The sequence below is a fragment of the Halichoerus grypus genome, chromosome 11 (assembly GCF_964656455.1).
Source record: "Halichoerus grypus chromosome 11, mHalGry1.hap1.1, whole genome shotgun sequence".
Classification (NCBI taxonomy): domain Eukaryota; kingdom Metazoa; phylum Chordata; class Mammalia; order Carnivora; family Phocidae; genus Halichoerus; species Halichoerus grypus.
Window position 1 is genome coordinate 18,684,826 of NC_135722.1, and position 24,783 is coordinate 18,709,608.

Below are 24,783 nucleotides of genomic sequence, written 5' to 3' on the forward strand. Positions count from 1 at the left end.
GTAGTTTTTTTAGAAAAAGAAAATATTCATATTTATGCACAAATATACACAAACATACCCCTTTAGGAGTATTTATTTTTCTTCTCCAGGCTTTTGGAATTATTGAAATACTGTTATGCTTAGTCTTAACTAGTAGTTTAGGAGTTAGGTAGGGTTTCTCGGTTGTAGTTTTCATATTCTGTAAGCCAGAGAGAAATAAAGAAAAATGACAATTAATGGAAGAAGTATGGGGGAATAGATATTTAAGGACCAAAGAAAAAGTTCTCTGAAGTTTAGGGGCAGGATAATGTAGTATTAAGGAAAAGTGCTAACGTGTCCTAGAAAGGAATTACTTGTCTTTCATTCATCATGTATCCTTATAGACCCTCCATGAATGTCTGATGGTTTCATATATGATCTCCATGCCTCTCCCCACACTCTTTGCTCTTGCCTTTAGGGTCCATCATTCACTTCCAACCCCAATCTACTCATATTTCCAGACCTGGCTTTTATATCTCATCTATGCTGGGAAGGCCTTTTATTTTTATTTATTTATTTATTTTTTAAAGATTTTATTTATTTGACACAGAGAGAAAGAGAGAGAACACAAGCAGGGGGAGTGGGAGAGGGAGAAGCAGGCTTCCCGCTGAGCAGGGAGCCCAATGCAGGGCTCAATCCCAGGACCCTGAGATCATGACCTGAGCCAAAGGCAGACGCTTAACAACTGAACCTCCCAGGCGCCCTGGCCTTTTATTTTTAATTCTCCAGCTTCTACCAGGTAGAATCGACCATTCATTGCTTAGGGTTTCTGCTGTTCTCTGTACTTGTTCATGTGTCCATTGCTTCCAATATTCTTTTATTCTGTTATACACATGTATAACAACATACTGTCTTAAGCCATTCTCAACATTTTGATTTAAATGCTATCCTTTCTTCCACTCTAGAAATCACATCAGAATACAAATTGATACAAGCAATGTAATTTTAGACATAAGCTTGTATCTCCAGTACTGAAGTGGTAGCAAGAAGTTTATTAAATAAAAGAACACATGAGTACCTCCTGGAGATGTTCACTTGAATCCTGGCTCTGTTACTTATTTGCTTTATGGCTTGAGTAAGTAAAGTATTTCTCCCTATATTTCAGTTTCCACAGCCATAAAATGGATATAATATCTTTCTTCTTATCTACATCTCAGGGTCCTTTACAAATTTAATATCCCTGAAGATCCCTGAATTTTTAAATACTAACGTACAATGTGATTGTAAGACTTTTTGAAAAGGTTTCTTCCTCCTTATTTTTGTATAAACAGTGAATAACCAGGCACTTCCCTTTTAAGAATTGATTACCGCTTGAACTTTCCCACTCTAGGGACTCTGTTGAGAGAACTGATTCTCTGAGTCATTCTGCAGGGATATGGAAATAGCTGCATTAATCAGAAACTTTTATAATAAGCGTGCTTTGTCTGTAACAGAGTGTAGCTTCCCTTTCCCCAAAGAAGTAAGTGCCTCATATGAAATGTCCTCTGCTGCTGAGTTAGTGACCAAGAGAGATTTTGTTGACTTGCCACTGGCCTTGTACTGAAGCAATGGGACATGATTATAGGGAAGTGATTTCCATAAATTGCCTCTGGGAGGGTTTTAGGACACAGACTGGTAAGGGATGTGCTGGGATTCTTTCTTCTTCTTCTTTTTTTATTTTTTATTTGACAGAGAGAGAGAGTACAAGCAGGGGGAGCAGCAGGCAGAGGCAGAGGGAGAGGGAGAAGCAGGCTCCCTGCTCAGCAGGGAGCACGACGTGGGGCTTGATCCCAGAACCCCGGGATCATGACCTGAGCCGAAGGCAGATGCTTAACCGTCTGAGCCACCCAGTTCCCCATCTTTCTTCTTTCTTTATGTAATAATGATTAAAACAATAGAAACAGCTCCTGGGCATAGCCCCTGCAGACTGTGGACACTCAAGCCATCCAGGACATGGTGCCATCCAGTAAGAGAAATGCTGAGGGCAAATGGGGAAAAATTGCATCTAGCATTATTTTACAGGAAGCAGGTTCCTTTCTCCTTCCTCCGTTTCCTCTCATTTTCTTAGAATTATCAGGCTTTGTAAGATCCTTATTAACTAGCTCTCCACAAACTTTCACTGCTACCCATGAACATATATATGACACAAATTGATTCACCTGCCCCTTGTTGCTTAAATTAATCATTTCTTATTCTTTGTGGCAATGTTGTCAGATTTTCTTCTTTTATAGTCTGCATTTTGCTTCTGTTTCTGCCCTTTCTGAGGCATTTCTTGCATGTATAGGCTCTCATACTTTCCTCTATAACCATTTCAGAGTCTTGACTGGGAGTGCTTTCCCTTGAGATGTATCTTAAGTGTGTAATTTCAGGGAATAATACAGTCACTTCTTGATCAAGCAGGTTAATGCGTGCAGGATAGATGAGGTGGTTACCAATACCCTAAAGCCATGATATATTTGTTAGAAATCATTTGTTGTGAGAGATGGAAACACAACTGAAACTGTATTAGGCATTAAAGGGGAATTATTGGCTCACATATCTAGAAAGTACACTGGCACATAAGCTTCCGCCAGGATTGGATCCAGGGACTTAAATGATATTATCAGGGCACTCTCTTTCCCTCTACAAGCTCTCTCACAAGTAATAGGCAAGATGGCTCTAGATGCCCCAGACTCATATCTTACCAGGTTAGTAACCCAGTGGAAAAGGACAGGCTTCATCAGTAAATACTACAGAGAACTCCTATAGAGGACTAACTTTGCCTAAGTTGGATCATATATCTACCCTGAACCAATGAGGGGTATGGGATATTCTGATCAGCCAAGCCTGGGTTTTGTGCTCATTCATATGGGGTTCATCTCTACTCCAACATTACAGAATGAATTTCCCACTGGAAGTAGAGCGAACAAAAAACAGGATGAATGCTGAATCAAGGAAAATAACAGGTGTCCTTAACATATGGTAAAAGCAAAGTATAGTGTGAACATATGTGATAATTATATCTAATATTTAAAAACACATTTATAGGTCTTTAGTCAGATATCTTATAAAAATGCCATCATGTCAGAATAATAATGTAGGAATACAAAACATCACATAAATTTATTGCAAAAACGATGGCAAAAGAGTATATTTTTAAAATAGTCTTCTCCTGAGTTAGGTGACCTTTTACTTCCCTCCTTGAGAACGGGATGTGAATAGGGCAGAAATCAGCTACTGTTGCACTAGGGCTCTCCCTCTCACTCCTCTTTTCCTAGTGCCTTCCCCCTGGTAGCCCCTACATCCTGATGTCATTATCTGTAGCTGAAAAATCTCTCCCACTCTTGTCCCTCTTAAAAGACCATTGGCAGGGGAAAGGACTGGCCCAGGATGGTTTGGCTGAGTTAACTTTTCTGTGCTCTGCTTTTTTGCCAGCTTCCAGCAGGCCAGCTGAGGCACGGGTGGAGCTGTGCAGTACCTCTGGAGCCCTGTGCTTGCACTGCCACGTTCTCATTTTGTCATATCTTATTGGCCAAAGCAAGCTGTAAACCAACCCAGATTAAGAGACAAAGAATGTAATCAAAATTTTTAGGAGAGAAGCTTCAAGTTCTTATGGAAAGAGTAAGGATACCCTGAGAGGTACATAATTACCACACATTTTCCAAAATAGATGATTTCCCCTTGTGGTTTCTTCATGATGGTTTCTGCAAATAAGCCATTACATATTTTTTTTTTATTAAGAGTGCATTATTGGAGGGACTTCTGGTTTCTGCATGTAAGTCGTCTCTCTGTCCTAACAAGAAATAAAAAGCTGTACAGACCTAAAAGTCGGTACCTCCTCTTTGATCCATAAGAGAGGGGAGGACGCAGGGCAGACCACTGCTATCAAGACTGGGGACACATGTGAATATAGGGAGTCACTGCTTTTTACAGCATAGACTCACAGGCAGAAATCGCTGCAGAAATCACCATGGGATCTAGTGCCATGATAGGGAAACCAGACCAGTAATTGGTGAATTGCTAGAGGGTCAGTGTGGACAACTTTGAGAGTTAAAAATACACAGTCATAGGAAGGCCTCCACAATATCATGTGATTTACCTCTGGGAGTTCAACCAGAGTCCTACAGTAAATATCAGAAAAATCCCCTTGTGCTTTTGGCAGGAGAGGGAAAGGAACCATTTTGAAATAAGCCAGAACCCTCTGTTCTTAACAAGGCCTGCCCTCAGGGGAGCTAGTTAACCAGATTCTAACTGACCTGGAGAAGGGAAATACCCAACTTCAACCCACTATAACCATCTTGTCTCACTTAAATAGGGAGAAAAAATGCCCGAGAATCATTTGTGAATTTCACAAACTAGGAACAGGGCTCACTAAAAGACTGAGACCTACTCATGTAGAACACTTCCTTTTTCCTTACACCTCACCACCAGCAACAGTTCCTTTTACTCAGTACATCATGTCTGGCTATCAAGAAAAATTTACAGGGCGTACCAACAGCAAAGAACACAGTTTGAAGAGAGCAGGCATCAGAGCTGTACATGGTAAGGATGTGGGAATTATCAGAGAATTTAAAACAACTGTGTTTGTAAGTTAGGCATTCTAATGGATAAAATAGACATCATGCAAGAACAGGTGGCCAATGCAAGCAGAGAGAGAGAAATCCTAAGAAAGAACTGAAAAGAAGTTCTAAAGATTAAAAAAAATGTAACAGAAATGAAGAATATCTTTGATGGGCTTACTAGGAGACTGGACATGGTTGAGGAAAGAAACTCTGAGCTAGAGATAGATCAATAGAATCTTCAACCACAGAAAATTGAAGAGAAAAAAAGACAAAAATGAAACAACATCCCGGAACAGAATATCCAATGACTCCGGAAAAACTACAAAAGGTGTAATATACACATAATGGGAATATCAGAAGAAGAAAGAAAATGAAACAGAAGAAATATTTCACACAGTAATGACTGAGAATTTCTCCCAAATAAATGTCAGACACCAAACAACAGATCCAGGAAACTCAGAGAACACCAAGCAGGATAAAGGCCAAAACAAAATAAAACAAAACAAAACAACAACCCGACTATGCCTAGGTATATCATTTTCAAACTACAGATAATCAAAGATAAAGAAAGAAATCTGAAAGATGACAGAGGAAAAAATCACCCTACCTGTAGAGGAACAAAGTTAAGAATTACATTCAACATCTCAGAAACAGTGCAAGCAAGAAGACAATGGAGTGAAATATTTAAAGTTTTGGAAGAAAAACCCAGAAGCCTAGAATTCTGTACTCTGCAAAATTATCCTTCAAAAGTGAAGAAGAAATAAAGACTTTCTCAGACAAACAAAAATTGAGGGAATTTGTTGCTAGTAGACTTGCCTTGCAAGAAATATTAAAAGTTCTTTAGAGAACGGAAAAATATAGGTCTGAAACTCAGCTCTATATCAAGAAAGGAAAAGTACTGAAGAAGGAACAAGTGAGGTTAAAAAACAAAACAAAGCAAAACATCTGTTCTTATTTTTAACTGATCTACCAGATAAAACACTATTTCAAAATAATAATGGGAAGAATGTGTTCTATTATATATACTATATATGTACACATATATGTACACATTTATATATACATACATATGCACTTATATATGCTTATATATAAATAAAATGAATAATTACAATGATATAAAGCATACAAGGAAAGAATTAAGATTATTTTGTTATTATGAAGTTCTCACACTACTTGATATAGTGTTATTTGACAGTGATCATGGATTAGTTATGAAAGTATATGGCAAACTCTAGATCAGCCACTAAAAAAAGCTAAAAAAATAAGCATAACTGATGTGCTAAGAAAGGAGAGAAGACAGATTCATATAAAATGCTCATTTGAAACCACAAGAGATAGAAAATTAGTGGAAGAAAAAATTGGAACAAAGAATAGGGCAACAAATATAAAACAGTAATGAATATGGTAGATATTAATCTATATCAACTATCATTTTGAATATCATTGGTCTAAATGCATGAAATAAAAGAGATTGTCAGAGTGGATCAAAAAACATGACCTAACTATATGCTGTCTACATGAAACACACTTAAATATAAAGACAATATAGATTAAAAGTAAATGGATGGAGGAAAATATACCATATAGACACTGATCAAAAGAAAACAGGTGTTGCTCTATTAATTTCAGAAACAGCAGACTTACATAAGAGAATTACATAATGATGAAGGGGTTACTTCTCCAAAAAGACATAGCAATTCTTAATATGTATGTACTTAACAACAGAGCATCAAACTGCATGAGGCAAAAACTGAAAGAACTACAAGGGGAAATAGATGAATTTACTATCATAGTTGGGAACTTCAGCACCACCCCCCCGAGAAGGGGACAGATTTAACAGGCAGAAAATCAACAAGGACATATTTGAACTCCCATCAGTCAACTGGATATAATTGACATCTATCGAGTACTTCATCCAACAACAGCAGAGTACATATATTTCTCAAGTTAGGGAGATAGATCATATTTTGGACCATAAAATGCACCTTAACACATTTAAAAGAATAGAAATCATATATCTGCTCTCAGACCACAATGGAATTAAACTAGAAATTAATAACAGAAAGATAACTAGAAAATCTCAAAATATATGGATATTAAACAACACACTTCTAAGTAACACGGGTCAAAGAAGAAATCTCAAGAGAAATTAAAAAAGTATTTTGAATGAAATGAAAATGGAAACACACCTTATAAAAATATGTGGGATGCAGGAAAAATAGGACTTAGAGGGAAATTTATAGGATTAAATGCATATATTAGAAAAGAGGAAAGATCTAAAATCAATAATCTAGATTTCCACCTTAGGAAACTAGGACAAGAAAAGAGCAAATTAAATTGGAAGTAAGCAGAAGAAAAGTAATAATAATCAGAGAAAACAATGAAATTGAAAACAGAAAATCAATAGAGAAAATCATTGAAGTCCATAGCTAGCTTATGGAAAAGATCAACAAAATTGATAGGCCTTTACCCATGCTAAAAAAAAAAGAGAGACGATGTGAATTATTAATATCAAAAAAAAAGAGGGGGCATCATTATAAATCTTAGTGACATTAAAATGATAATAAAGGAATACTATGAACATCTTTATATCTATAAATTTGATAACGTAGAGGAAATGAACCCATTTGTTGAAAGGCACAAGCTTCCAAAACTCATACAAGAAGAAATAGAGAACCTGAATAGGCCCATATCTATTAAAGAAAATGAATCATAATTAATAACCTTCCCAAACAGAAAGCAACAGGTTTAGATAGGTTTGCCAGTGAATTCTACCAAATATTTAAGGAAAACAATTATACCAATTTTTCTACAATCTCTTTCAGAAGATAAAAGCAGAGGGAATACTTCCTAACTCATTCTCTGAAATCAGCCTTACCTTAATATCAAAACTGGATGAAAACAGCACACGAAAAAAGAAAAAACTAAAGACCAGTTTGTCTCATGAACATAGATGCCAAAATCCTCAAGAAAATTGTAGTAAATTAGATCCAAGAGTGTATAAAAAGAATTACACACCACAACCTAGTGGAATTTATTTCAGGTATGCAAGGCTGGTTTAACATTTAGAAATTGGGGCGACTGGGTGGCTCAGGGGGTTAAGCATCTGACTTTTGATTTCAGTTCCAGTTGTGATTTCGGGGTTGTGGAATCAAGCCACATGTTGGGCTCCCTGCTCAGTGTGGAGTCTGCTTGTCCCTATCCCTCTGCTCCCACCCCTCAAATAAATAAATAAATAAATAAATAAATAAATAAATAAAATCTTTAAAAAACAAACAAAAAACATTTGAAAATCGATTAATGTAATCCATCACATTAATAGGATAAAAAATGACATAATTAGATGAATAAATAAAAAACAATTTGACAAAATACAGTACCATTCATGATTAAAAAGTTGCAGACTACAAATAAAGGGGAACTTCCTCAAATTGATAAAGAATATTAACAAAAAATCCACAGCTATTATCATATGTAATGGTGAGAAATTTAAAGGTTTCCTACTAAGATCAGGTAGAAGACGAGGATTTTCCCTCTCACCACCCCTTTGCAATATTGTACTAGAAGTTCTAGCGTATGCAATAAGACAAGAAAATGAAAAGGTAAACAGATTGGGAAGGAAGAAATAAAACTGTCTTTGCTCACAGATGACATGATCACCCATGTAGAAAACCCAAAATAATTGACAAAAAACTCCTGGAACTAGTAAATGATTATAGCAACATGGCAGGATACAGGGTTAATATACAAGAGTCAATTGCTTTCTTATATACCAGCAATGAATACATTGAATTTGAGTTAAATACACACAATACCATTTTTATATTAAGTACTCCAAAGAGGAAATACCTTGGTATAAATCTAACAAATATGTAGAAGATCTATATGAGGAAAAGTACAAAACTTTGATGAATAAAGACAAACAAGAAGTAAATAAATGGAGAGAGATTCCATCTTCCTGAATAGGAAGACTCGATATTGTCAAGATATCAGTTCTTCCCAACTTGATTTATAAATTCAATGCAGTCTCAAATAGGAAGTTATTTTATGGATATCAAAAAACTGATTCTAAAGTTTATATGGAGAAGCAAAAGACCGAGAATAGTCAACACAATATTGAGAGAAGAGAATAAAGTTGGAGGATGGGTACTACCCAACTTCAAGACTTACTATAGAGCTACAGCAATGAAGACAGTGTGGTATTGGTAAAAGGACAGATAAACTCATCAATGGGAAGAACAGAGAGCACTGAAATAGAGACACATAAATATAGTCAACTGATCTTTGACAGAGGAACAAAGACAATACAAGGGAGGAAAGAAAGTCTTTTTCTTTTTTTTTTTTTATTATGTTATGTTAATCACCATACATTACATCATTAGTTTTTGATGTAGTGTTCCATGATTCATTGTTTGCATATAACACCCAGTGCTCCATTCAGTACGTGCCCTCTTTAATACCCAAATGATGCTGGAACAAGTGGACATCTACACACATAAAAAAGAATCTAGACACAGATATTACACCCATCACAGAAATTAACTAAAATGGATCACAGACCTATGTGTAAAGTGCAAAACTATAAAACTCCTAGAAGATAACATAGGAGAAAACCTAAATCACCTTGGATATGGAGATGAGCTTTTTGATATAAAGCCAAAGGCACGATGCCTGAAAGAAATAATTGATAAACTAGACTTCATTAAAAAACTTCTGATCTGCAAAAGACAATATCAAGAGACTGAGAAGACAGACTCCAGACTGGGAGAAAATATATGTAAACAACACACCTGATAAATGACTGTTTTCCAAAATATATAAAGAACTCTTAAAACTCAACAATAAGTAAACAACCTGACTTAAAAATGGGTGAAAGACCTTAACAGACACCTCACCAAAGATAAGCAGATGGCAAAAGTCATGTGAAAAGATGTTCCATATCATATGTCATCAGGGAAATGCAAATTAGAATAAATAAAGTACCAGTACACACCTATTAGAATGGCCAAAATCCATAATATGATCCATGACAACACTAAAGGCTATTGAGGATGTGGAACAACAGGAATTCTGATACCATGTTGGGAGAAATGCAAAATGACACAGCCACTTTGGTAGACAGTTTGGAGATCTCTCATAAAGCTAAAGATACTCTTAACATTCCATACAGCAATCATGCACCTTGGAATTTACCCACAGTGGCTGAAAACTTATATCCATATAACCCACACATGGGTGTATATAGCAGCTTTATTTATAATTGCCAATATTTGGAAGCAACCGAGAGGTCCTTTAGTAGATTAATGGATAAATAAACTGTGGTACATCCAGACAATAGAATATTATTTAGTGCTAAATAGAAATGAGCTGTCAAGCCATGAGAAACATGAAGGGAACATACATGCATATTACTAAATGAAAGAGTTTGATCTGAAAATGTTAGGTACTGTATGATTTCAACTATATGAATTTCCAAAAAGGCAAAATTATGGAGACAATAAAAAGATCACTGGTTGCCAGGATTGGAGTTGGGGTTGGAGTTGGTGTGGAGGAGATGAATAGGCAGAGTAAAGAGGGTTTTTAGGGTAGTGAAAATATTCTGTATGATAGTATAATGATAAATACATGTCATTATACATTTTCCAAACACAGAGAATATACAATACTAAGTGTAAAACTTAAACTATAGACTTTGAGTGATTATAATGTGTCAGTATGGGTTCATCCTTAGTAAAAAAATGTACCATTCTGGTAAGTGATGTTGATAATAGCAAAGGCTATATACATGTTTTGAGACAGGAGGTATCTGGGAAAATCTCTGTATCTTCCTCTCAAGTTTGTTGTAAATCCAAAACTGCTCTAAAAAATAAAATCTTTTTTTTAAAAAAAACCTTATTGCATTAGTGATTTTACCATAGTTATATACAAATGAAGGGTGGAAAAAACTAGATATTCAAGATGGACTCTATCCTAATTTTTCCATAACATAACTGCCTTAAGAAATCAATTATTCAATATTCAATTATTCATTTGTGAAGAACTGATTTTTCAATGGCTGATTTGATTGAATTCCTTCAAGTATTTATAAAATTATTATAGCTGCTGAAGTTCAATCTTCAATTTGATTGTTTTGTGAAAACATACTTGTAGTCTATCTCATGTCAATGTCTTTGACTGATACTCTTCCACTGCACTGTCATGGGGAAACAGTAATTAATCCGATGCAGCAGTTTATCATTTCAGTGCCTATCTACCTCTGACTGACCAGGCACTATTGGAAAAAATAAAATTATGCAGATAGATAACACTGAGAAATGATGGTCTCCGGTTTCTTCTGCACCATCAGTGTTGCCAGGGGTCCTTCTAGGTTTCTTTAATCATTCACTCAATAGGTATTTTCTGAGGGCCTCCTCTCTCACATGCACTCTGCTAGAATGCTGTGGGGAACACAGCAGTTCACAAAAATGGGATAGTCTTTGCTTCCATACAGACTGCCATCTAGTCTCTTGGGTGAGAAAGCTGTAAAAGAAAGAATTGCATAGATCCATGTAAAGTATACACCGAGGGACACGTATTATGAAGGAATTGTAGCAGATGATTTGACCTCTGAAAAGAGGACTTGTCATATGCATGGAGATCAGGGAAGATTCCCCTGGAGAAACACCACCCTTGTTTCCATTTTCCATAGTGCTTACCTCACAGCCTTCTTCCTATAATTTCCATGATCTCACTCTTTACTGAGAAAATATAAAACACAAGAAGGAAACTCTATTAGTTATTCACTGCAAAACCCACAAACTTGGGTTTGGTGTTTCTCTTTTCGTCCTGTGATACTGGGGGAAAAAAAGTGTCCTCTTTAATCTAAATCTAGGTTTGTCCAATTCCATATCACCCATATCATATTTTTCTTACGATGTTTTTCCTTCATTTAAAAATTAAATTTAGGCAACACATTCAGGACCCCTCTCACTCTAGAGAGCTTTTTTTTCCTTTCTTTTCAGTTCTTATTCTCACTTAATAAACTTTCACTTCACTTCAGAAAAAATTAAGTTTAACTGGCATATGATAAACTGAACATTTAAAGAGTACAGTTTGATGTTTTGACCATGAAGTATTTGCCGTGGTCAAGGCAGAGGACGTGTCTATCACCGGCAATCATTTCCTTGAACCCTTGTCATCTCTTTCCTCCTCTCCCAGGATTACACCTCCTGTGTGTTGAGACCCCTAGGCAAACATTGATGTGCTTTCTATCACTTTAGGTTAGTTTCCACTTTCTTGCTTTTTATGTAAATTGAACCATACAGTTTTAACTCTTCTTAGTTGACAGAAGTCAGCATCATTAATTGGAGATTCATTGATGTTGCTAGGAAAATCCATGTACAAGTTTTTGTGTAATTATTTTTTTTCTCTTGGGAAAATACCTAGGACTGGAATGGCTAGATTACATAAATAGGTATATGTTTAATTCTTTAAAGAAACTACCAAACTGTTTTCCATAAGTAGTTGTGCAATTTCATATTCTGACCGGTAATATATGAGACTTGTTAACACTTGGTATGGTAATGTTTTTAATATTAGTTTTTCTTATGATAATTTTTATTTTTTTTTAATGATTAATGATGTTGAGAATCTTTTCTTGAATTATTTGTCATCTGTGCATCTTCTTGGATGAAGTTTCTGTTCAAATATTTTTACCATTTTTTATTGGGTTGTTTGATTTCTTATTGAATTTTGAGATTATATTATATTTATTTATATTTTCAACTACTTTCTCCCAATCTATACCTTGTATTTTTATTCTTTTATCAGCTTGTTTTGTAGAGTAGGAGTTTTCAATTTTGATGAATACCAATTGGTCATTTTTTCTTTTTGGACCATGTATTTGGTGCTACATCCTAGAAATCTTTGCCTAACACAAGGTAACAAAGATATTTGCTTATGTTCTTGTCTAGAATCTTTGCAGTTTTAGGTACTATGTTTAACTCAAGTTCATTTGAGTTAATTTTTGCATGAAGTATGAGGTATGCGTAGACTTCCTTCCTTCCTTCCTTCTTTCCTTGCTTCCCTCCTCCCTCCCTCCCTTCTTCCCTCCCTCCCTCCCTCTTTCTTTTCTTTCTCTTTTCTCTTTTCCTCTCTTCCTTTCTTTCTTTCCTGCATGTGGATATCCAATTGCTTAAGCACGGTTTGTTGCAAAGACTAGCCTTTCTCCACTGAATTGCTTTTGCATTAAATTTTAGGGGTGCTTAGTTTGTAATACCTATATGATATTCAAGGGACATGACCAGTCAGTAGTTGAGTTTACATTTTCAAGAGAAAAGAGAGTACGTGTTTGGGGAACTTTATTATATAAATGATAGTTGAATAAGTGAGAACAGATGATATAATCAAAGAGGAATATGTGCAATGAGAAAAGAAGACGGAAGAAGTGAGAGACTAGACAGAGAGGAGGAGGGGGCAATTAAGAAAGCTTAATTTTTTGAATGGATAGGAACGACCACTAAGTGGTCTTAAGCTGCTCTTCCACAACAGCAAACAAAATGGAAATAAGGTTGAGGGAAAAGAGTTTCTAAAAAAAAAGAAAAAAGGAAAAGTTTAATTTTTTTTCAACTTGCAATTTATTATGCATTAGGTAAACTATTGGGATTTTCTATGTTTTAGTTAAACTTTGTATGTTGAGATAATTGCAGATTCACATGCAGTCATAAATTTGATCTGGAGATGCCATGTACCTTTGATCCAGTTTCTGTCAATAACAATGTCTTATAATCTATAGTACAGTATCACAAGCAGGATATGGGTATTGATATAGAATACTTCCATCAGCATACAGAACCTTAATGTTGTCCTTTTATAGCCATACCCACTTTCCCCCATCCCTACCCACTTCTTAACCCTTGGCAACCACTAATCTGTTCCCATTTCCAAAATGTTTACATTTTAAGAAGTTTATGTAAATAGATTTATACAGTTTGTAACTCTTGGGATTGGCTTTTTTTTTTTTTTTTTAATAGGCTCCATGCTGGGCATAGAGGGCTTGAACTCATGACCCTGAGATCAAAACCTGAGCTGGTATCAAGAGTCAGACACCCAAATGACTGAGCCACCCAGTCGCCCCTGGGATTGGCTTTCTATACTCAGCATAAATCTTTGGAGATTCATCCAGGTTGTTCCATGTATCAATAATTTCTTCATTTTCATTGCTAAATAATATTCCATGGTATGGATGTATTATACTTTGTTTAACCAGTTACCCATTGAAAAATGCCGGGATTGTTTCTACTTTGGGCTGTTACAAATAAAGCTGTTATAAACTTTCATGTACAGGTTTTTATGTGAACATAAGTCCCCGCCCCCCCCCCCCCGAATAAATGCCCAGGAGTGCATTTGCTGGGTCATATGGTAGTTGCATGTTCAGTTTCTTAAGGAGCAAGAAATCTCAAGGTTTTTTTTTTTTTTAAAGAGAAGAGAAAGGAAGAGGTTTTAAGAGTTAGATGGTGATTATTTCAATAATGCTGATGAAAATATACTTTCTCAAATTTTTATGCTACTTACAATATATTGTTTATAGACAAGACAACATTTAAGTTTAATTTTTGTTAATAAAATTTTCTGTCATTTAAGTGTAGACAATCAACAAAACAATAAATCATGCTCTGATTTGTAGCATTTGCCAATTTTCATGACATAAACGCTCTGCTGTGGCCTATTTCAAGCTAGAATTTGATCTCGCTGAACATGGAATTGGGAAGAGATACTCAGTACACACATTATGTAGTGTTTCCACCGTACAAACGCAATAGACAATCGCAAGACCATAGATGATAGTCAATAAGATGATTAGGAAGTGATTATTTTAAGTATTTGTTGTCTTTAATTGTAAGTTTATATAATTCAATTTTTTTAAAAGATTTTATTTATTTATTTGAGAGAGAGAGCAAGTGTGAGAGAGAGAGACCAAGTGTGCATGAGTAGGGGGAGTGGAGGAGGGAGAAGCAGGCTCCCTCCGCCCCTGCTGAGCTGAGAGCTCAACACAGGGCTGATCCCAGGACCCCAGGATCATGACCTGAGCCGAACGCAGGTGGTTAACTGACTGAGCAACCCAGGCGCCCCTATGTAATTTAATTTTTAATAATGGCTGTATTTTATACACAACTTTGCAAAGTTCCAAAAAAATTTTAGCAATCAGCTTTCAAAAACTGGTATGCATTGGTTTCAGAAAACCACTTACCGTTTTTCTTCTCTTGGGCCCCACTAATTTTCTTCCATATTTTCTATGTGTTCTAGTCCAATTACCTAAATACACTATACTTAATTTTTTCACCAGCTTAGCTCTTAAAATGGTCTAGTTCTTTTCCCTAGGCAATAATTTTATTGGGAACTGTTTCTTTTAAAATATTACAATGTTTGGGTTTTTTTCTTGATTATATGACTAATGCATATTCACTATAGAAAATTTGGAACTATGAAGAGGAATATAAAAATCACCAATAATTTTATCACCTCTCTAATAATTTCTAAAGTATGTTAGAATTTTATTCTATGTCTAGTCATAGGTACGGAGAACTAAATAACAATTTGGTCTTTGATCATTTCTTTCTTAGCCTAAAACTCTATTCCCCATGTATTTCTTTCTAACAGTACTGAGATTAAATTTGCAGCAGCAACTTGCCTGTCTCTAGGTGTTAGAATACTTAGTCTCAACAAGTTATGACCATTCTGGTCTCTTATTTTCTTAGTCTCCTTTGTGACTGGTGATGGCCGAGTGACCCAAGTCAGGCCAATGAGTCAATGGGCAAGCAGGAAGATGTTATTCTGGGAAAACTTTCCCTTTCCTGATAAAAGCTGATTGATGTATACAATAAATGCAATTTCTCCATTTTCATGGCTTAAACATGAGTGTCTGGAACTGCCCCAGATGCCTAGAATGGATGAAGTGACAAACACAGAGGAAAAGGCAAAGAGCATTTCGGAAATGCCAACTGTGACAGCTTTGAACTATTGAGCTGAAGCTGGAATCTTCTTGCCTCCAGAATTCTTTTTAGGAGAGGAGAAAAAAGCCTTATACATTTAATCTACTATTGATAAGATATCCTACCTGATAGGCTGACCTCCCTTGTTGTCTGCTTTTTCTTTTATAGCCTGAACTCCAGTCCTACTGAGTTATACCCTCTTATGCTTTCATGCTTTTGCTTACATTAGCGTCTCTGACTAGGATGTGCTTTTTCTTCGTGATTACTTAGCTTTCAGAATAAGATAAAGTATCATTTTCTACATAACTGTTTTGGCTCTTCATTCAATCCTGTCCCAGTAGGATTGAAAATGCTTTCTCTTTCAGTCTTTATTGTTTCACTATCTCAGTGCCTATTGTACTCATATTTGTATCTGCATTTCCAAATTTCCTTTAGCACACTGTTTTTCAACATTTTTTTTTCAATTATTGCCTTCCTTAGAAGCCTTTTGAGACAGATCTCCCTCCTTAATTGTCCCCATCTTTGTGTGAAATTATAATACCACCAATATATTCCGTATCTATTTATACATTGTATGCATATCCGTTTTTTACCTTAGAAAAAAATGAGACTTTTTCATCCCCAGAATAACCAATTTTTGTCCCGTTTGGGGCAATATCACCCTTGTCGAGAATGTATGCCATAATATAATACCTGATTCTGTTAGGCGTTTTGTAGACATTTGCTGAACTAATTAAATAAGTAATCTTGACTTTTAGAAACTTAACACAAATGCCCTATCCATATAGGGCAAATAGATGAAAGCAAAAGGAAATTTCCTAATTTATTCTCACAGCCTGCTCCTGAGCTCCACTCCTCCTTTTCATCTATATGAGACTGTTGTTTCGACAGAATTACAGGTAGCCAGACTCCAAATGGCTAAAGCAAAAGGGATATTATGTGATGGGAAAGACTGAGTATAATTTTAACTTCAGACATAGTTTGATCCAGAACCTCAGAAAGTGTCACCAACACCCTATTCTCTCAGTCTTTTGGGTCTACTCTGTTGTCCAACTTTATTTGACTTATTCTCAGACTTGTCCTTCTTGGCTATAAAATGACTTCTACTAGCCCACTGGGTTATATCATTCTAGATTTCTCTTCAATAGGCAAGAGTAAAAGGCTTTGTTCTACTAGGGAAAATTATACTGCATTTTATTTTATTGCTTGGGGCATGTGCTAGTCATTGGACCAACCCCTGTAGCCTGGGCTTTATTGCTATATTCTGGGGCGGGATTGAGGTTGGAGCTTGGGAAGAAGGACTGTTGCATGGCAAGAATAGGCTGTTGAGTAAGAACTGAAATTTTTGGAGGCACTGGGATAGAAAATACTAAATGGGGATCATTTTCAGTTGGGCTGTGTTATGGGCTAAAGTGTATCCTCCACAAAACTCACATGTTGAAGTGCTAACCTCTGGTATCTCAGAATATGACTGCATTTGGAGATAGGATCTTGAAAGAGATAATTAAGGTAAAATGAAGTCATATGGACGGACCCTAATTCTATATGACTGGTGACCTTATAAAAAGAGGACATTAGGGCACAAACACACTCAGAGGAAAGACAATATGAGGATACAGAGAGGAGACAATCTTCTACAAGCTAAGGAGGAAAAGGCCTTAGGGGAAACCAACTCTACTAACACCTTGATCTCAGACTTCTACCCTCCAGGATTGTGAGAAAATAAAATTGTGTTGTGGAAGCCACCCAGTCTGTGGTACTTTGTTTTGGTGCCCTAGCAAACTGGTATAAGCTGAGTATCTTCAGAAAGGGAGACAATGTGCTCACTGACTGCAGAATTAATTTTGTTTTTTAGTGCCTGTGAAATGAGGAGACATTAACAGTGGTTCAGAGGTGCTCTTGGCTAAGGGAGGTTATTATACTGGGATATGTTCTCAGTTTGTGCTCCAAGGTACTCTCACTGCAAAGGTAAATTGACATTTAAAGCTTTTTTTGAGGTAAATTGTAATGATGAATTTTGACACCTCAATCCACTTAAATTGGGTCCCTTTCATGCTTCCAGAGTGGAGATTATTTTTGGTCAGCTTTTCTTTTATAATCCTCCAAGGGAGGTGCTTTGCAGAGTAGGTACAATTACCAGGTTTAAGGGCAAGGCCAGCAGTCTCATGGCTGAGAAGGGAGGAAGGCATCCTCTCTTCCTTGAAACTCAGAGCAGAGGCAGAACATGGAGCACCTTACAAAATGCTAAAAGTTATCTTTTACGGCAGCTTTCTTCATTTTGCATGTTTAATTGAAATCTGCATTTGTAGGCTTCTTTTTGTATACAGTTTTCTTTAGGCATTGTGTCTGGTGGTTAAAGGGACTGCTTTTGGCATGAAATAGACCTCGATTTATGGCCTCATTTGACACCAGTCACTTGTGCAAGTGGTTAAGAAAGTTGTTTAAACTCTGTATTCCTCTTATTTCTAAAATCGAGATCCTAATAGGACTCACCTCACGGAGCTTCTGTCAGGATTAAATGTGATAATGCTTACAAAGAATCCAGCATAATACCGGGTTTATATGAAGGGCTCTATGATACTTGTGTGCTGGGCTAGTAATTAATAAAAGTAGCACAGAATACAGAATAGACCATTTTGATTATAGTGGTGAAGAAAATGACTTTTTTTTTTTTTTTTCCATTTAGCAAGCACCATTCAAGGAACACAGAGAAGGATGCTCATCAAGCATTATTTACAGCCAGGAGTACATCAAACTCTCTTACGTGTAAACCAATCAACTCTTATTTCAAGGATGGAGCCAAATGATGCTGAACTAGGCCCCTACTTGATGTGTCTTTGATTGGTTTGGATTTGTTTGCTCTCTTTATTAGTAGCTGATCATGTTTTTCTGGAATACCAGTTTTTTTTTTTTTAATTTAATTTTATTATGTTAATCACCATACATTACATCATTAGTTTTTGATGTAGTGTTCCATGATTCATTGTTTGCGTATAACACCCAGTGCTCCATTCAATACGTATCCTCTTTGATACCCATCACCAGGCTAACCCATCCCCCCACCACCCTCCCCTCTAGAACCCTCAGTTTGTTTCTCAGAGTCCATAGTCTCTCATGGTTCAACTCCCTCTTCAATATCCCCCTCTTCATTTTTCCCTTCCTACTATCTTCTTTTTTTTTTTTTTTTACATATAATGTATTATTGTTTCAGGGGTACAGGTCTGTGATTCAATAGTCTTACACAATTCACAGCACTCACCATAGCACATACCCTCCCCAATGTCCATCACCCAGCCACCCCATCCCTCCCACCCCCCACTACTCCAACTACCTTCAGTTTGCTTCTTGAGATTAAGAATTCCTCATATCAGTGAGATCATATGATACATGTCTTTCTCTGATTGATTTATTTCGCTCAGCATAATACCCTCCAGTTCCATCTACATCATTGCAAATGGCAAGATTTCATTCCTTTTGATGGCTGCATAATATTCCATTGTATATATATACCACTTCTTCTTTATCCATTCATCTGTTGATGGACATCTTGGCTCTTTCCATAGTTTGGCTCTTGTGGACATTGCTGCTAATGAACATCGGGGTGCACAAATACCAGTTTCTTAATTAGTCTCCCTGAAATTCAGGGTGGATTTTAGGCTTTCCAACCTGACCTACCACCCCTTTCAATCTCTTCTGCAGTGGAGTCTTTGGTGGAGGTTTCAGCCTTCTTTCCTACCAGTTTTGAGGTCTGGAGCAACTTGCTTCTGTACTTTCTGGCCCTTTTTTTGCTTATTAAAGCTCACAAGGAAACCCAATTTAATTTCATTGTCTTTTGGTCCTGAATAATAAATAAAAGCAAGGGGCGCCTGGGTGGCTCAGTCGTTAACCGTCTGCCATCGGCTCGGGTCATGATCCCAGCGTCCTGGGATCGAGCCCCACATCGGACTCCCTGCTGGGCGGGAGGCCTGCTTCTCCCTCTCCCACTCCCCCTGCTTGTGTTCCCCCTCTCGCTGTGTCTCTCTCTGTCAAATAAATAAATAAAATCTTTAAAAAAAAAATAAATAAATAAAAGCAAGATAAGAAATTGACTCTAGTCATTGTAGTCTAAGTAAGCAAAACTTTGGGGTATATAAGAGATGATTGAGTTGGATGAATGTGTCAGTTCTCATTGTCATAAATATTTTATGTCAGCTGTTTCAAATTAAGGCTTTTTACATATTAATTTATGTAGCAATTTTAAATAAAGGGACCATATGACATGATATGGGCATATAAAGAGATATATTTATATTTCTTAAGTATTATATAGGTATACATCTCTGTGTAGATGTTCATATGTATACATGTACATAGGTATATCTATATATCCATATGCCTGTATATATACAAATATATAGTATACCAGATACATAGTCAGTACTCAGTGCATGTTTAGAAAATGTGGTATAAATCCATATCACTGCTGTGTGGTTGGTAGCTAATAGATATTGAATGGTGTTAAATCTGGAGCCAGGAAATGTAATCAAGAATACTTATGGTGCTAAAGAGTGGAGAGACAGCTGTGGCAGATTAAAGACAAACTGAGTTTGGAGTCATTAGATCTGGGGTTTTAATGATCCTAAACTAGAAAAAAATAAGCATAATATGTTTCTCATGAGTCTTTTTGAGCATTCAATATGAAAATTGAAGGTCGGGGATTATCCACATATGATCCAATACGTGTCACTGGTGATGAATGGTTTATTACATATAAAAGTGAATATCTGGGATGATGTATAATGGTGGAAGAAGTCAGCTTCCAGTTAGCTACATACAGAAATGAGTTTGTGAAAAATGTTTTGCTTTTCTAGGCCCCAGTCTTCTCATCTATATAAAACAAGTCTGGATCTATGTGTTTTTGTGCCAGTACCATACTGTCTTGATGACTACAGCTTTGTAATAGACCTTGAAGTCCGGAATTGTGATGCCACCAGCTTTGCTTTTCTTTTTCAACATTCCTCTGGCTATGCGGGGTCTTTTCTGGTTCCATACAAATTTTAGGATTATTTGTTCCATTTCTCTGAAAAAAGTGGATGGTATTTTGATGGGGATTGCATTGAATGTGTAGATTGCTCTAGGTAGCATTGACATCTTCACAGTATTTGTTCTTCCAATCCATGAGCATGGAACGTTTTTCCATTTCTTTGTGTCTTCCTCAATTTGTTTCATGAGTATTTTATAGTTTTCTGAGTACGGATCCTTTGCCTCTTTGGTTAGATTTATTCCTAGGTATCTTATGGTTTTGGGTGCAATTGTAAATGGGATCGACTCCTTAATTTCTCTTTCTTCTGTCTTGTGGTTGGTGTATAGGAATGCCACTGATTTCTGTGCATTGCTTTTATATCCTGCCACTTTACTGAATTCCTGTATGAGTTCTAGCAGTTTTGGGGTGGAGTCTTTTGGGTTTTCCACATAAAGTATCATATCATCTGCAAAAAGTGAGAGTTTGACTTCTTCTTTGCCAATTTGGGTGCCTTTTATTTCTTTTTGTTGTCTGATTGCTGTAGCTAGGACTTCTAGTACTATGTTGAATAGCAGTGGTGATAATGGACATCCCTGCCATGTTCCTGACCTTAGGGGGAAAGCTCTCAGTTTTTCCCCATTGAGAATGATATTCACTGTGGGTTTTTCATAGATGGCTTTTATGATATTGAGGTATGTACCCTCTATCCCTATACTCTGAAGAGCTTTGATCAAGAAAGGATGCTGTACTTTGTCAAATGCTTTCTCTGCATCTATTGAGAGGATCATATGGTTCTTGTTCTTTCTTTTATTAATGTATTGTATCACATTGATTGATTCACGGATGTTGAACCAACCTTGCAGCCCAGGAATAAATCCCACTTGGTTGTGGTGAATAATCCTTTTAGTGTACGTTGGATCCTATTGGCTAGTATTTTGGTGAGAATTTTTGCATCCGTGTTCATCAGGGATATTGGTCTGTAATTCTCCTTTTTGATGGAGTCTTTGTCTGGTTTTGGGATCAAGGTAACAGTGGCCTCATAAAACGAGTTTGGAAGTTTTCCTTCCATTTCTATTTTTTGGAACAGTTTCAGAAGAATAGGTATTAATTCTTCTTTAAATGTTTGGTAGAATTCCCCCGGGGAAGCCATCTGGCCCTGGGCTCTTGTTTGTTGGTAGATTTTTGATTACTGCTTCAATTTCTTTAATGGTTACACCACACATAAAAATAGACTCCAAATGGTTGAAAGACCTAAATGTGAGACAGGAGTCCATCAAAATCCTAAAGGAGAACACAGGCAGCAATCTCTTCGACCTCAGCCACAGCAACTTCTTCCTAGAAACATCACCAAAGGCAAGGGAAGCAAGGGCAAAAATGAACTATTAGGACTTTATCAAGATAAAAAGCTTTTGCACAGCAAATGAAACAGTTAACAAAACCAAAAGACAATCGACAGAATGGGAGAAGATATTTGCAAATGACATATCAGATAAAGGGCTAGTATCCAAACTCTATAAAGAACGTATCAAACTCAACACCCAGAGAACAAATGATCCAATCAAGAAATGGGCAGAAGACATGAACAGACATTTTTCCAAAGAAGACATCCAAATGGCCAACAGACACATGAAAAAGTGCTCAACATTGCTCGGCATCAGGGAAATCCAGATCAAAACCTCAATGAGATACCACCTCACACCAGTCAAAATGGCTAAAATTAACAAGTCAGGAAATGACAGATGTTGGAGGGGATGTGGAGAAAGGGGAATCCTCCAACACTGTTGGTGGGAATGCCAGCTGGTGCAGCCACTCTGGAAAACAGTATGGAGGTTCCTCAGAAAGTTGAAAATAGAGCTACCATATGATCCAGCAATTGCACTCCTGGGTATTTACCCCAAAGATACAAATGTAGGGACCCAAAGGGGTACATGCACCCCGATGTTTATAGCAGCAATGTCCACAATAGCCAAGCTATGGAAAGAGCCAAGGTGTCCATTGACAGATGAATGGATAAAGAAGAAGTGGTATATATATATAATGGAATATTATGCATCCATCAAAAGGAATGAAATCTTGCCATTTGCAATGACGTGGATGGAACTGGAGGGTATTATGCTGAGCGAAATAAGTCAATCAGAGAAAGACATGTATCATATGATCTCACTGATATGAGGAATTCTTAATCTCAGGAAGCAAACTGAAGGTAGTTGGAGTGGTGGGGGGTGGGAGGGATGGGGTGGCTGGGTGATGGACATTGGGGAGGGTATGTGCTATGGTGAGCTCTGTGAATTGTGTAAGACTATTGAATCACAGACCTGTACTTCTGAAACAAATAATATATTATATGTTAAAAAAAAAGAAGATAGTAGGAAGGGAAAAATGAGGGTGGGGGAATCGGAGGGGGAGACGAACCATGAGAGACTATGGACTCTGAGAAACAAACTGAGGGTTCTAGAGGTGAGGGTGGTGGGGGGATGGGTTAGCCTGGTGATGGGTATTAAAGAGGGCATGTATTGAATGGAGCATTGGGTGTTATACACAAACAATGAATCATGGAACACTACATCAAAAACTAATGATGTAATGTATGGTAGTTAACATAACAAAATAAAATAAAATAAAATAAAAATAAAAAAATAAAACAAGTCTGGAGACCAAAGGGTTTTCTAGGTCATATCTAAGGACATTACTCCTCTAAGGTTCCAAGATTCTGTCTTTGGTTTGTAAAGGTGAGCGTGTTTTGCAGTGACAGGCCATGTGGCTGGGAGATGGTACAGGAATGGAGCAGAGGAAGGAGGCATTAGAATCAAGTGTATGAGTAGTGTGGCTGTATAGAAAGCACATAGGTCCAAGAGTTTAGAGTATCTAGGTTCTAACCCTAGCTGTGCAGATTAGGAGGAATCACTTAATTTCTTCAGCCTTACTTTTCTTACCTATAATTGGACCATTTCTGGTGACACGATTCTCACCTTATTCCAAACTCAGTAGTCATTGCATCCCTCAATAATTGAGGTAGCCAGGTAATATGGTAAAGACAGAGACCAAACCGGCTCACAGCTACATTGGGAATATTTGTTGCCTATCTTAAATATTTTTTCTATAGTTTTGTAGCATTTTTAAAGATAGATTTATTTATTTATTTATTTACTTACTTACTTACTTACTTACTTATTTGAGAGAGGGAGAATACTAGCAGGGGGGAGAAGCAGAGGCAGAGGGAGAAGCAGACTCCCCACTGAGCAGGGAACCCTGATGTGGGGCTTGATCCCAGCACCCTGAGATCATGACCTGACCTGAATGCAGACGCTTAACTGACTGAGCCACTCAGGTGCTTTTATAGTTTTGTAGTTTTATTTACAAAACTTTCCATAGTTTCATTGCCTTGTGTAAAATAGCATGGTGGTTCAGAGTGAAGTGTCTGAGACAATCTTCCTGGGTTTGAATTTCAGCTTCATTACTTAAGAGCATATGATGTGACTAGACATTTTACTTAAGCAGTCTTTGCCTCCTTTCCCTCATGTTTAATGTGTCCGTGATTATCGTACTACTTTTCAGGATTGTCATGAGGAGTAAACGAGTTAAAACATGAAGAGCTTGGAATGGTGCCTGGTACATCATCCTTCCTCCCTATCCCCCTGCCCTTCCTTCCTTCCTTCCTTCCTTCTTCCTTCCTTCCTTCCATTTCCTGAGGCTACTGTGTCTTTTCTTCTCACGGTGAAAAGCTGATGGGAATTTTTCAGGCCTTTGCTGGGAAAAAGCTTATCCTATGTAGAATCAGACTTAAACCAATAGCCAGCTAATTTGATCAGTGCCATAATGTTGCCTCAGATTCCCAAAACATTTCTACCTAATACTTGTGGTATCTTTTCATGCCCCCATTACCCAAAGGGAGACTAAACATTTGGAAAAGGCATATGTGCCATTGTTTTTGGTCTTGAGCTGGGACACGGGTATTTCACACTCTTCCGGGGTTCTCTTTAATCTCTCCCAAGATTTCTGATTCAGGTGAGGAAAGAGGAGGGCAAAGCACAATGAGATAGAGATAGAGAGGATAAAAGACCAAGATGGATAGTCTCTAAAACTGCCTGGAGGAAAACCACCACAACAAGAATGAAATAACAGGAACCACACTGATGATATGGCTAATTTTATATTGCTTGGCAATTCCATTATGTTTCTGGCAATCACTAATATTTCCTGAGGAAGATAAAGAGGTATGGGCTTGCTTCTCCCATCATCCCTTCTCTTGATGCTACAATTCTTTAATTTA